The following is a 12,759-nucleotide window of genomic DNA, read 5'->3' as shown; positions in this document are numbered from 1 at the left end:
TTATTAAATTGTTTCCCCAGTCTCTACACGTGGCAAAACTATTTACTATACCATAAGAAATAGAATGAAAGTAGGCCCTATATGTAGTAAACAACCTTTACCTCCAAGCTTGTAACGTGGGTGAAACATGACAAAACACGCTTTCAGTTTTTTTGTTACAGTAAAGTATCAAAATGTGAACGTGAGGCCAACAGCCGGCTGGTCTGTCTGAGCCTTTCAAGGGCTGTGGCACCACAGATAATTATTAGTGTATAATTGAGCACACACGTACAATAATGGGGTAAGTAGTTACGAAATATATTCATACTTACCCCATTATTGCACGTGGGTGCTCAATTATGTTCTTTCATGTCCTTCCAGTCAAAATACTAACAACAATACGACCTACCCCAGAGTTTTGCGTTATTTTGGATGCGAGTGTCGAAATACAATTTTAATATTTGATTGCTATTACTAGGTTTGAAACGGAATTGTAGCGGTTTTATCCGTATTTAGTTTAACTTTATTACTATTGAACCATTTATTTGATTAATCGTTTGTCTTCGAAATAGGCCTACTTCTTATAAGCTACAGCTCATCGTCTTCTTGTATAAGCAGTAAGGATAGAAGGAGCAGAAATAAAGGATGCCGGTGACGAAATACAGTTTTAATATTGTATTGCTATTTGTTTTTCACTGGGTCTGAAACGGAATTGCATTGGTTTTATCCGTATTTAGTTTAAGTACATTACCAGTGAACCATTTATTTTGTTTATGCCGGGCGTTGTTACACATTTATGCATGAAAAAATGCTGCTAATTAACAAAACTATGGACTTAACTTCATAAAATTTACATGAAATATGATATATCAGTTGTCTTTTTCCTTTTGACATTGCAGTTATATGCAGCACACACAACAGGCATGTTTTTTCTTCGTTTTTTTGTACTCCTTACCCACAGTCTAATAGATAAATATATTAGACTGTGCCTTACCTCCGTTAAACAACATTGTAAGCAGACGAATTTTTACAAAGGTGGGCGCTTAGCTCAGATCTGCCGTGTTTCGCGGTGGCACCGCATAGAGCGCTGAACAGGACAACATGGCCACTCTATAGTTTTCTCTTTCTATCTCGTTGGTAATTACAATCTGAAACTTATACTATATTCCTTGGTTGTCCTATACTCGTTGGAGAGCAATTTTGACATGTACTGTTGGCAATAGTACATTGAGTTATCTTCCAAGAGGCAGTGACACAATTTGGCGAAAAATTAATATCGAAAAACTTTGTTTATGTCAAAGAGTTTGTAATATACGAGTTGTTCTGTTGACTATTTGAAGACAAGCTTATTTCTTGTAAGGTACTTATGATATTGTGACAGCGACGTGAGATTCGAACTCACGACCAGCGTCCCGCATGAAAGCAGATCGCACAGGCTGCACGGAACATTGAGTGACGTCGCGCGGTGGAGAGAAGAGAGAGGGTGTATTACGTCACGCGACGAGTTTGCGCGCGCATCTGGTGCTGGTAGAGAGGAGAGGGCTCTGGATTTCTCTGGAATGCCATCTCTAGAGACGGGTGGAACTTTCGAGGCTACGTCGCTGTGGCTATAAAAACGGACGCGAAGGAACGACAGCAGTTTTCCAGTTTGCAGTTTTTCAGTTATTCAGTCAGTGAGAAAGCCAGGGCAAGGAAGCCAGTCTTGTGTACCGGAGTTCGTCTCGAGTGTACGTCCGCAACTGCGTCAGCAGCCGAAGGCCTGAGTTCGAGTGCAGTGGACCGCAGTTGGAGGGACCTGAGTTCGAGTGCAGTGGACCGCAGTTGGAGGGACCCGAGTTCGAGTACAGTGAACTGTCTCTGAAGGTCTGTGGTTCGAGTTACCGTGAACTCGAGTGACTGAGATAGAAGAACTGTGAATTGAGAACTGATAGTTCTGATTTGTAAATAGTGCTTTGTAAATATTAGTTAAGATTAACAGTTCATTGTTGTGCGTAATAGTCCAAGTAAATTGTCATTGACATCGGTGGAGTGCTATAACGAATACTGTGTTGAGTGAAGATCCAATTGTTGACGAGAGCGTTTAAGGTGAATTGTAGAAAGGAATTATTGTTGTGACGAATAAATTACATTGTTGTAACTAATAAAATTCACATTGGTGTCAGAACCGGGATATTATCGATAATGGAGAACCTACAGCAGATCCTGCAAGCCATCGCAGAAATGAAAGCAGAAATGAACATGCACATTAGTGAAGTAAAAGATAACATGATCAAGCACATCAGTGAGGTAAAAGATAACATGAACGACATGAACAGGCACATAAGTGAGGTTAAGAATGACATAAGTGAAGTGAAAACAGAGATGAAAAGTGACATAAGCGGAGTGAAAGGCGACGTAAGCGGAGTGAAAGATGACGTCACTACGCAAATTGAAAGCGTTTCGGCACACGTAGATGGAATTGTTGCCATCGTGAAAGACGAACTTAAGGCCGATTTGGACAACCTAAACAAGAATTTTACAACTATAAACGAGACAGTAGCCGAGTTGAGACAGGAGATAGACCATTTCGACGGCAAGATCCGCGATCTCGAACGTCGTCAAGAGCAAACGTGTGTGCTGATGGACCAACATGCTGTAGAAAACAAGCACATCCTAGCGTTGGTGGATCGCCAGGTTAGAGAACAGAAACAGAGAATTGCCGAGGAAGTGCAACGGGCCGTAGAAAGATCGACGTCAGAATTGAGGACCTCATGTAGTGGCCATGTGGAACCATCGCCCTCAGCCAGACATCACAACGTCAAGTCGCCAAAGTTCGACGGTACGACGTCTTGGGCGATATTCCGTCGCCAGTTCGAGGCCACCGCAGCACATAATGGGTGGACCCCAGCGGAGAAGACTACTCAGCTGCTGACCGCGCTTCAAGGACAGGCGTCGGAGATTCTTCACAGCGTTCCAGAAGATGGGACAGCCGCTGAGATAATGGCGGCCTTGGAGGGACGTTATGGTGACCATCAACTTGCGGCAGCGTTCAGGACCCAACTGAAAACGAGGGTCCAACAGTCAGGCGAGTCCCTGCAAGAATTCGCGATGGCGGTGGAACAACTAGCCCATAAGGCGCTCAGGGGCCTACCTAATGACTTCATCGCTGGAGAGGCGGCCTACACCTTCGGCAGCGGAGTTCGAGAACCGGAAATAAAGCAACAGCTACTCTTGGCAGAGCATCGCACCATCAATGCAGCTCTGGCGGCGGCCCTCAGGATGGAGGCAGCCAAGTTGACGGCGAACGTCTCGGCATCGCACCGGATTAGGAGCGTCGCGGCGGCCGACGTCGAGGAACGTCAATCGAAATCACCCGAGCGACGAAGACGAGGATTGCCCACCTGCTGGTCCTGCGGCGAGCCTGGGCACCTGAGGAGGGACTGTGACCGATCTGGTCACAAACAGGAAAACTAAAAGGGGCCGATGCGATGAGGGGCACGTCGGCGCCGTCATCACCATCCCCTCGGCTGATCTTAAAGACGGTTAACAGAAGATGCGACGATGGGCTGATTGCTGACGGATGGATAAGAGGCCGCCCATGCAGAGTACTGGTAGACACCGGGGCGTCGCTCACTATCGCCAGACCGGAAGTCGTGCGTGGCCTACCTGGGAGGACGCCGCTGCGCCGGTATGAGCTACGTACTGCCTCAGGCGAGAACCTGCCCATCCAAAAGGAGGTTTTCCTGGATCTGACATTGGGAAAGAGGAGACTGGAGATGTGGGTGTTCGTCGCCAACATCACTGAAGACGTCATCCTGGGACTCGACGCCATGCGGATTTTCGATGCAACGGTGGACGTCCGGCGCCGTATCCTGCGTTTTGGTCAGGATGAAGTGTTCCTGAGAGACGTCGAAGACCAACCCATGGACAGCAGACTCACCTTGGAGAATCAAGTGACAATCCCAGCAGGCTGCGAGATGGTGGTGACGGCAAGACTGGACGGACAACCTAAGAGAAACCTGCTCCTCGATTCGCAAACAACTCCGATAGATGGGGTTTATGTGGCCAGATCCCTACTCCCGAATCAGAAGGTGGTACCGGTGAGGGTCCTGAATGTCACCAATCGGGACAAGGAGGTGCCTAGTGGAACTGTACTAGGTAACGTCGAGCCGGTGGTGTCTGTGACGTCGCTGGCAGAAAACGAGGAGTGTCACCGACCACGTCCAGATCTAGACCCATCACTGAAAGAGCTGGCTCGAGAATTGCCGGCGAATTTAAGCAAAAGAGAAAGAAGACAAGTCCACGATCTACTGACAGAGTTTCAGGACGTGTTCAGTCTGTCTGAAAACGACTACGGGAGAACGGAGAAAGTTCAGCACCGCATTGACACCGGAAATGCTCGCCCAATCAGACAACCTCCTCGACGCGTCCCTCTAGCTAAACAGAGGGAGATTGACAGCCAACTGGAGGGCATGAAAGCAAGAGGGGTCATCGAGGAATCCGACAGCCCTTGGTCATCACCTGTAGTGCTGGTGAAGAAGAAGAATGGGGACCTGCGTTTCTGCGTGGACTACAGAAGACTGAATGACGTCACCAGGAAAGACTGCTTTCCCCTCCCACGAATTGACGACACCTTGGACACCCTGGCCGGAGCAGAGTGGTTCTCGACGTAGGATCTCAAGTCAGGATACTGGCAGGTGGCGCTACATCCTGAGGACAAGGAGAAAACGGCATTCTCTACAGGCCAGGGACTATGGCAGTTCACCGTTATGCCGTTCGGCCTCTGCAACGCACCGGCTACATTCCAGAGACTAATGGAGTCCGTAATGAGAGGCCTGACATACGACACATGTTTGCTGTACCTTGATGACGTCATCGTGGTGGGCAAGACTTTCCGCGAACAGCTGTTGAACCTGAAGAAAGTGTTCGAGAGACTGCGACAAGCCAGACTGAAGTTGAACCCGACGAAATGTCATCTATTCCAGAAGAAGGTCAGCTACTTGGGGCACGTAGTAGGGACGAACGGAGTGGCCACGGACCCGGAGAAGCTACAAGCCGTCAGACGATGGCCGAGACCGAGGGACAAACAGGAGTTGCGCCGCTTTCTCGGCCTCTGCACTTATTACAGAAGGTTTGTAGCTGGGTACGCCAACATCGCTAAGCCTCTAACCCAGCTGAACGAGGAGAAACGACAATTCCAGTGGACAGACGAGTCGGAGTCATCCTTCCAGTCACTGAAAGAGGCGCTCTGCACTGCTCCTGTACTGGGATATCCCATCCCTGGAAGGAAGTTCACGCTCGACACGGACGCTAGCAACGTAGGCATCGGCGGAGTACTCTCTCAGGAACAGGACGGGCAAGAGAGGGTGATTGCCTACTTCAGCCGAACATTGTCCAAGGCTGAGAGAAACTACTGCGTGACCCGTAGAGAACTTCTTGCTATTGTGGAAGCCCTGAAGCATTTCCACAAATATTTGTATGGCCAGGAGTTTCATCTGAGGACAGACCATTCTGCACTCACCTGGCTATTAGGCTTCAAGAATCTGGAGGGGCAGACCGCCCGTTGGGTTCAACGTCTGCAGGAGTACAACTTCACCTCTGAACACCGACAAGGGAAGAAACATTCCAACGCTGATGCCCTATCACGACGTCCGTGCCCGGATGGCTGCAAACACTGCCTGAAAGTAGAGCGGGATGGCGCCCACGCAATCCGAGCAATTGCCGCCCAGCCGAGCCCAGGATGTGATAACGCCGCCATAAGGAGGGAGCAGCTGGAGGACCCAAATATTGGACAGCTACTACGTGATGTGGAGTCCGGCCAGAGACCAGTATGGGCCGATATCGCCAACCGTAGCACCACTTACAAGAGCTACTGGGCCCAGTGGGAATCCTTCACTGTCAAGGACGGTATCCTGAAGAGGATTTGGGAGTCGGCCGATGGAAGGACCCGCACTTGTCCTGCCCAGGAGCAAGGTGAAGGAAGTGCTGGAGGAGACTCATGCTGGAGTGACTGGAGGCCACCTGGGAGCCAACAGGACGCTGGACAAGTTAAGGCAGAGGTTCTATTGGTTGCATCAGAGAACCGACTCGGAACAATGGTGCCGAAGATGCGACACCTGTGCAGCCAGTCGCGGACCAAGGACCCGCAGCAGGGGAGCCATGCAGCAGTACAACGTGGGAGCTCCTTTTGAGAGGATCGCCATCGACGTTGCTGGACCGTTCCCGGTCACGGATCGCGGGAACCGCTACCTGCTAGTCGCCATGGATTACTTCACAAAATGGCCAGAGGTGTACGCGATTCCCAACCAAGAGGCTTCGACGGTGGCCGACGCGCTCCTTGACAACTTCATCTGCCGATTCGGGGTGCCCCGGGAATTGCATAGCGATCAGGGGCGCAACTTCGAATCCAACCTGATGGGAGAATTGTTCGAGCGTCTGGGGGTGCATAAAACCAGGACCACTCCCCTCCACCCACAGTCCGATGGTATGGTGGAACGCTACATCAAAACCTTGGAAGAGCATCTGCGGAAGGTGGTGTCCAACCATCAACGAGACTGTGATGCCAGAGTCCCACTGTTCCTCTTGGCCTACAGAGCTTCGGTCCACGATACAACAGGGATGACACCGGCAAACATGGTCTTCGGGAGAGAGCTGCGCCTGCCCTGTGATCTGTTGTTTGGCACGCCACCCAGCGCCGACCAGCCAGCGACTGACTATGTGGCAGAACTCACCGAGAAGTTGAATGGAATTCACCAACTGGCCAGAGAGCACCTCAAGATGGCCAGCGACAGGATGAAGGTGCGCTACGACAGATTAGCCAACTCTGCAGGATTCCAGGAGGGCGACCTTGTGTGGCTGTATCGACCTACCAGGACCAAAGGGAAATCACCAAAGCTGCAGCGTGTCTGGGATGGACCATACCGCGTGGTGACCCGGATCAACGACGTGGTGTACCTCATCCAGCGACAACCTCGAGGGAAGATGATGGTGGTGCATCTGGACCGATTAGCAGCCTACCAAGGGACTGCCCGAGACGAGCAGTCCTAAGGAGGGAGCAATGTGACAGCGACGTGAGATGCGAATTCACGACCAGCGTCCCGCATGAAAGCAGATCGCACAGGCTGCACGGAACATTGAGTGACGTCGCGCGGTGGAGAGAAGAGAGAGGGTGTATTACGTCACGCGACGAGTTTGCGCGCGCATCTGGTGCTGGTATAGAGGAGAGGGCTCTGGATTTCTCTGGAATGCCATCTCTAGAGACGGGTGGAACCTTCGAGGCTACGTCGCTGTGGCTATAAAAACGGACGCGAAGGAACGACAGCAGTTTTCCAGTTTGCAGTTTTTCAGTTATTCAGTCAGTGAGAAAGCCAGGGCAAGGAAGCCAGTCTTGTGTACCGGAGTTCGTCTCGAGTGTACGTCCGCAACTGCGTCAGCAGCCGAAGGCCTGAGTTCGAGTGCAGTGGACCGCAGTTGGAGGGACCTGAGTTCGAGTGCAGTGGACCGCAGTTGGAGGGACCCGAGTTCGAGTACAGTGAACTGTCTATGAAGGGGTGTGGTTCGAGTTACCTTGAACTCGAGTGACTGAGATAGAAGAACTGTGAACTGAGAACTGATAGTTCTGATTTGTAAATAGTGCTTTGTAAATATTAGTTAAGATTAACAGTTCATTGTTGTGCGTAATAGTCCAAGTAAATTGTCATTGTCGTCGGTGGAGTGCTATAACGAATACTGTGTTGAGTGAAGATCCAATTGTTGACGAGAGCGTTTAAGGTGAATTGTAGAAAGGAATTATTGTTGTGACGAATAAATTACATTGTTGTAACTAATAAAATTCACAATATCTTAATAAACCCTGAAAGTGTCAGAAATGTGCGTTATGTAATTTCTCGTTTATAATTATTTCTTTAAACCTTTGTGATTTTTCAGGTTATGAGGGGTAAATAGGATTACACAATGCCACGTGTATGCAAACCTGATCCTCATGGCAAACGGTATTCGCCAGTAAGTCGAGACATTATTGATAAGGCTAAGGAAGCTGTTCATAAAGGATTATCTATTGGGTCAGCATCTAAACAGTTTGCAATTCCCTAAACAGTATTGCAAATACGTTTAAAGAATTATATTGTGAATATCCTGCCGGATAAAGTGCCTTATCTGAAGATGAAGAAACATTGTTAGTGGAAAAATTAGTATTGTGTGCTGAATGGAGCTATCCCATTGACAGTTTTGATTTGCTTCTTATAGTGAAAAGTTTTCTAAATAGACGAGGAAAAGTAGTTAAGAAGTTTATTAACAAATTGCCTGTTTGCAGAGTTATTCCTAAAGCGATATAAGGACCAACTGTCAGTAAGAATGTGTCAAAATATAAAACGTGCCAGAACTGGAGTAACATCATCAGCTATAAATGAATATTTTGATCATCTTGAAAATACATTAGCTGGAGTACCACCGGAGAACGTCATTAATTTCGACGAAACAAATTAGCAAGATGACTCTGGAAGGAAAAAGGTAATATCAAGGAGAGGTGTCAAATATCCTGAACGTGTGATGAACCACTCCAAATCTTCTACATCAGTAATGTTTGCTGCTTCAGGTAGCGGTGTGTTACTTCCTTGTTATGTAGTGTATCGGTCCAACCATTTATATGCATCACGCACTGAGGGTACTCCTAGAGGAACCCGATTTAACCGCACGAAGTGTGGTTGGTTTGAAAGTGTTGTTTTGATGATTGGATTCGGACTATTATTATACCACATTTAAAAGCATTGGACGGAAAGAAGTACATAATAGGTGATCTTTCGTCGCACCTCTCTGTGGAATCCATAAAAGCTCGTCAAAATCACCAGATATCATGTGTATTTCTGCCAAGCAACAGTACAAATCTGACCCAACTGTTGGATGTGGCATTTTTCCGCCCGTTAAAAGTAGCATGGATAAGCATAATTTTGGAATGGAAGACAGGTCCGGAAGAAAAGAAAGCCGTGTGCCAAAAGATGTTTTCCCAAGGCTATTAAGGCACACTGCAGACCGTTATTTGTAAATTAAAAAATTATGACTAACATCACTGTATATTTATCAAGCCCTAAATTTCATCAAAGAAAATTCACATTCTTTGACGAAATTTAGGGCTTGATAAATATGCAGTGATGTTACAGTCATAATTTTTTCATTTACAAATAACGGTCTGCAGTGTGCCTTCATTGATGAATTAGTTATAATTCTAATAGCCTTTTCTGTAACATAAATACCTTATCTGTTATTGTTTGAAAAGAGGTCGACAATGTTCATGACAGTTTGATTGACATAGAATTCTAATGGCTTTCTTTTGCAAAATCAAGACACTCCCAATTTTGCTACCATTTCCCCAAAAAAAGTAAGTCATTCCTAATTATCGACTGAAAGAACGAAAAGTAGACAAATCTTAAATAATTTTGAGAAACGCAAGTTACTAATTTCTTTAATAAATATATAACTCTTGATAATTTTGTGCATACATATTCGATATGTTTTTCCCATGTTAAACTGCAGTCTATAAAAAAACCCTAGAAATTTGGTATATTTTTGAATATTGTCCTTTTTTATTACATGATTTAGATTAAAGTTATGTTGATAGTCTTTTCGTATCTTCTTCCATTTCTTCTCCTTTTCCCTGCTGCCTTTGTACGATGTGTTCCGATAATCATAAAGGCACAGATTTTCCTTTAAGAAATTAATCGCAGTTCCACGCTCATTTTCAAGCAAAACGAAATCAATCTGTAAGCACAAGTGATGTAGCCTGCTAAAGATAACTGTTCTCTGCGGCTGTGGTTGGAAAACAACAATCCGCGTATATGTCACCCATTATGGCAGTCAGATAGACTGGGGACGTTGGCATATCGTATATCACGTGCACCAGTATGGGTATCTCTTCGCGATATTGCGTTATCGCGAAATTGTAACGCTATCGTGACGCATTCCGTATCGCGTCTATTTGGGGGAGCCTTTCAGCTGCACTAATGGAGGTAGGACAAGATGCCGTTTGGTTCTGATTCTGGGATTTTGGCTAAACAGTGCTCCACCACATTGGTTTCAGAGATGTGAACAACGGCCACATTGGAACTGTAAGCCCATACATTTCAAATTTCAAATATTATTTTCACATATTTTAAGTTTTGTTTTTATTTTTTATTTGTAAACCGAACATATTATACAAGAAGAGAATGAAAGGAATATAGTGCTGCCAACAGCTGAAAATCGAATTTTTATAGGCAAGAAGCCTTTCGGAAATGGACGCCTCAATTATAAAGTGATAGAGCAGTTTCGTTGGTACAGCAACTCACTAGAGTCTGAAATGTACCGATTCTAATCAGCGAATAGGGATTATAAAGAATGGACACTGAGCGAATTTTCCTGTGTTTTCTTTCTCTGTGCGCCGGCGTTTAGTTCCACTTTCAATCTCTAGAGGTTAGTGTAATCGAGCACATGGTAAGATAATAATTGAGAATAGAATTGAGATACAGGATCCAAACATCGCCTACCTTACTGCATAATCCAGTAACGCTTTGCTTCAAATAAATTCAAGTTAATAGCCTTTCCTTATTTCTCAGTGACAAACTAGTTGTAATAATATTTTTTTATATATTTTGTATATAAGAAATTATATTATAAAATAATATAATACATTATAAAATTATGTATCAAATTCGTTTAATACTTGTATACAATATAATATAGGTATATGGTTTTACTTCTCACAGGAGTTTTGTTTTTCCTTTTTCAGCGCTATCAAATCATTACTTATTTTAATTGAATCACTGATTCGAATAAGGAAGAAAGTCCAATTTTTTCGAAAATAGACTGAGATATACATTTTTTTTTTCTTGAGCCATCCACCCATCGATTAGTGGAAAATGGAAGAGTCTACCAGCAATAACAATGAAGTAACAGCCCAGTAAAATTTTCAATTAGTGGAATAAGGAAGAATGTCCGGACTTCCTTCCTTTTGCCAATCAATATTGTAAGCATCACCACCAGATGTCAGGTAGGAAGTCTGTCTCTCCTTTAAATTTGCTAATTTGCTGTTAGTGTGGTTGTAAGTTCGTTGTCTGTAAATCATTCATAGCAACTTTTTACGATACACTAGCAAACGCATATATTTCTGGACGCGAACATGAATCTTTGGATAGAAATACGTGTGTACACAGGAATTTGACATTTTTTTTAAAAGAAACTAGAGAAATCCGATGGGATTTGTAGATTTTATTCATGATTATATAGCTGAAAATCTCGCAAAAACCAAATTTTTAGAGAAATTTTGTATGAGTGGAAAATCGAAACGAGTGATAAAATGCGGTTTCATTGTCAATTTTAAACACATTCAGAAAGAATTGGCACAATCTTTTGGAATTTGTAGGTGTTATTAATGTATATACAAAAAACGCATTTCTAGCTCGACAAACGACGTTTTTTCCACTTTTTACGATACACTAACAAACACATATATTTCTGGATGCGAACATGTATCTTTGGATAGAAATACGTGTGTACACACGAATGTGACATTTTTTTAAGAAACTAGAGAAATCCGATGGGATTTGTAGATTTTATTCATGATTATATAGCTTAAAATCTCGCAAAAACCAAATTTTTAGAGAAATTTTGTATGAGTGAAAAATCGAAACGAGTTATAAAATGCGGTTTCATTGTCAATGTTAAACACATTCAGACGCAATTAGTACAATCGGTTGCAATTTGTAGATTTTATTCATGTATATGCAAAAACCTCATTCCTAGCTCGAGAAACGACGATTTTTCCATTTTTTACGATACACTAGCAAACGCATATATTTCTGGACCTGAACATGAATCTTTGGATAGAAATACGTATGTACACAGGACTTTGACATTTTTTTAAGAAACTAGAGAAATCCGATGGGATTTGTAGATTTTATTCATGATTATATAGCTGAAAATCTCGCAAAAACCAAATTTTTAGAGAAATTTAGAGTGGAAAATCGAAACGAGTGATAAAATGCGGTTTCATTGTGATTGTTAAAACACATTCAGAAGCAATTAGCACAATCGAGTGCAATTTGTAGGTTTTATTAATGTATATACAAAAAACTCATTCCTAGCTCGAGAAACGACGATTTTTCCACTTTTTACGATACACTAAGAAACACATAGATTTCTGGACGCGAACAAGAATTTTTGGATAGAAATACGTGTGTACACACGAATTTGAGATTTTTTAAAGAAACTAGAGAAATCCGATGGGATTTGTAGATTTTATTCATGATTATATAGCTGAAAATCTCGCAAAAACCAAATTTTTGGAGAAATTTTGTATGAGTGTAAAATCGAAACAAGTGATAAAGTGCGGTTTCATTGTGAATGTTAAACACATTCAGAAAGAATTAGCACAATAGGTTGGAATTTATAGGTTTTATTAATGTATATACAGAAAACGCATTTCTAGTTCAAGAAACGACGATTTTTCCACTTTTCACGATACACTAAGAAACACATAGATTTCTGGACGCGAACAAGAATCTTTGGATAGAAATACGTGTATACACACGAATTTGACATTTTTTAAAGAAACTAGAGAAATTTGATGGGATTTGTAGATTTGATTCATTATTATACAGTTTAAGGATGCAGTATATATGTTGTTTTCCATTTCCAAAATGTCTCGTCATGACACAGAAAGTGAATACATAATATTTTCTTTATTTATTTTGAATTTAAGTGTTATTTTTAGGTTGTATGTAGACTTTAGTGTCCGAAAGCCGAAATGCGTTTCAAATTTGACATTTTAGG

The 12,759-nt window shown here is 43.7% G+C and overlaps 1 protein-coding gene across 1 annotated transcript in view; it reads left to right on the top strand.

Annotated features, from left to right (window-relative positions):
* Positions 1–12,759, top strand: part of LOC138691562 (gastrula zinc finger protein XlCGF57.1-like) — a 449,766-nt gene that overhangs the window by 207,957 nt on the left and 229,050 nt on the right. The gene's annotated exons all lie outside the window — the stretch shown is intronic.

Source organism: Periplaneta americana, chromosome 16 (assembly GCF_040183065.1).
Source record: "Periplaneta americana isolate PAMFEO1 chromosome 16, P.americana_PAMFEO1_priV1, whole genome shotgun sequence".
Classification (NCBI taxonomy): Eukaryota; Metazoa; Arthropoda; class Insecta; order Blattodea; family Blattidae; genus Periplaneta; species Periplaneta americana.
The sequence above is the reverse complement of the archived record's forward strand: the minus strand, read 5'-3'. Positions and strand labels throughout refer to the sequence as shown.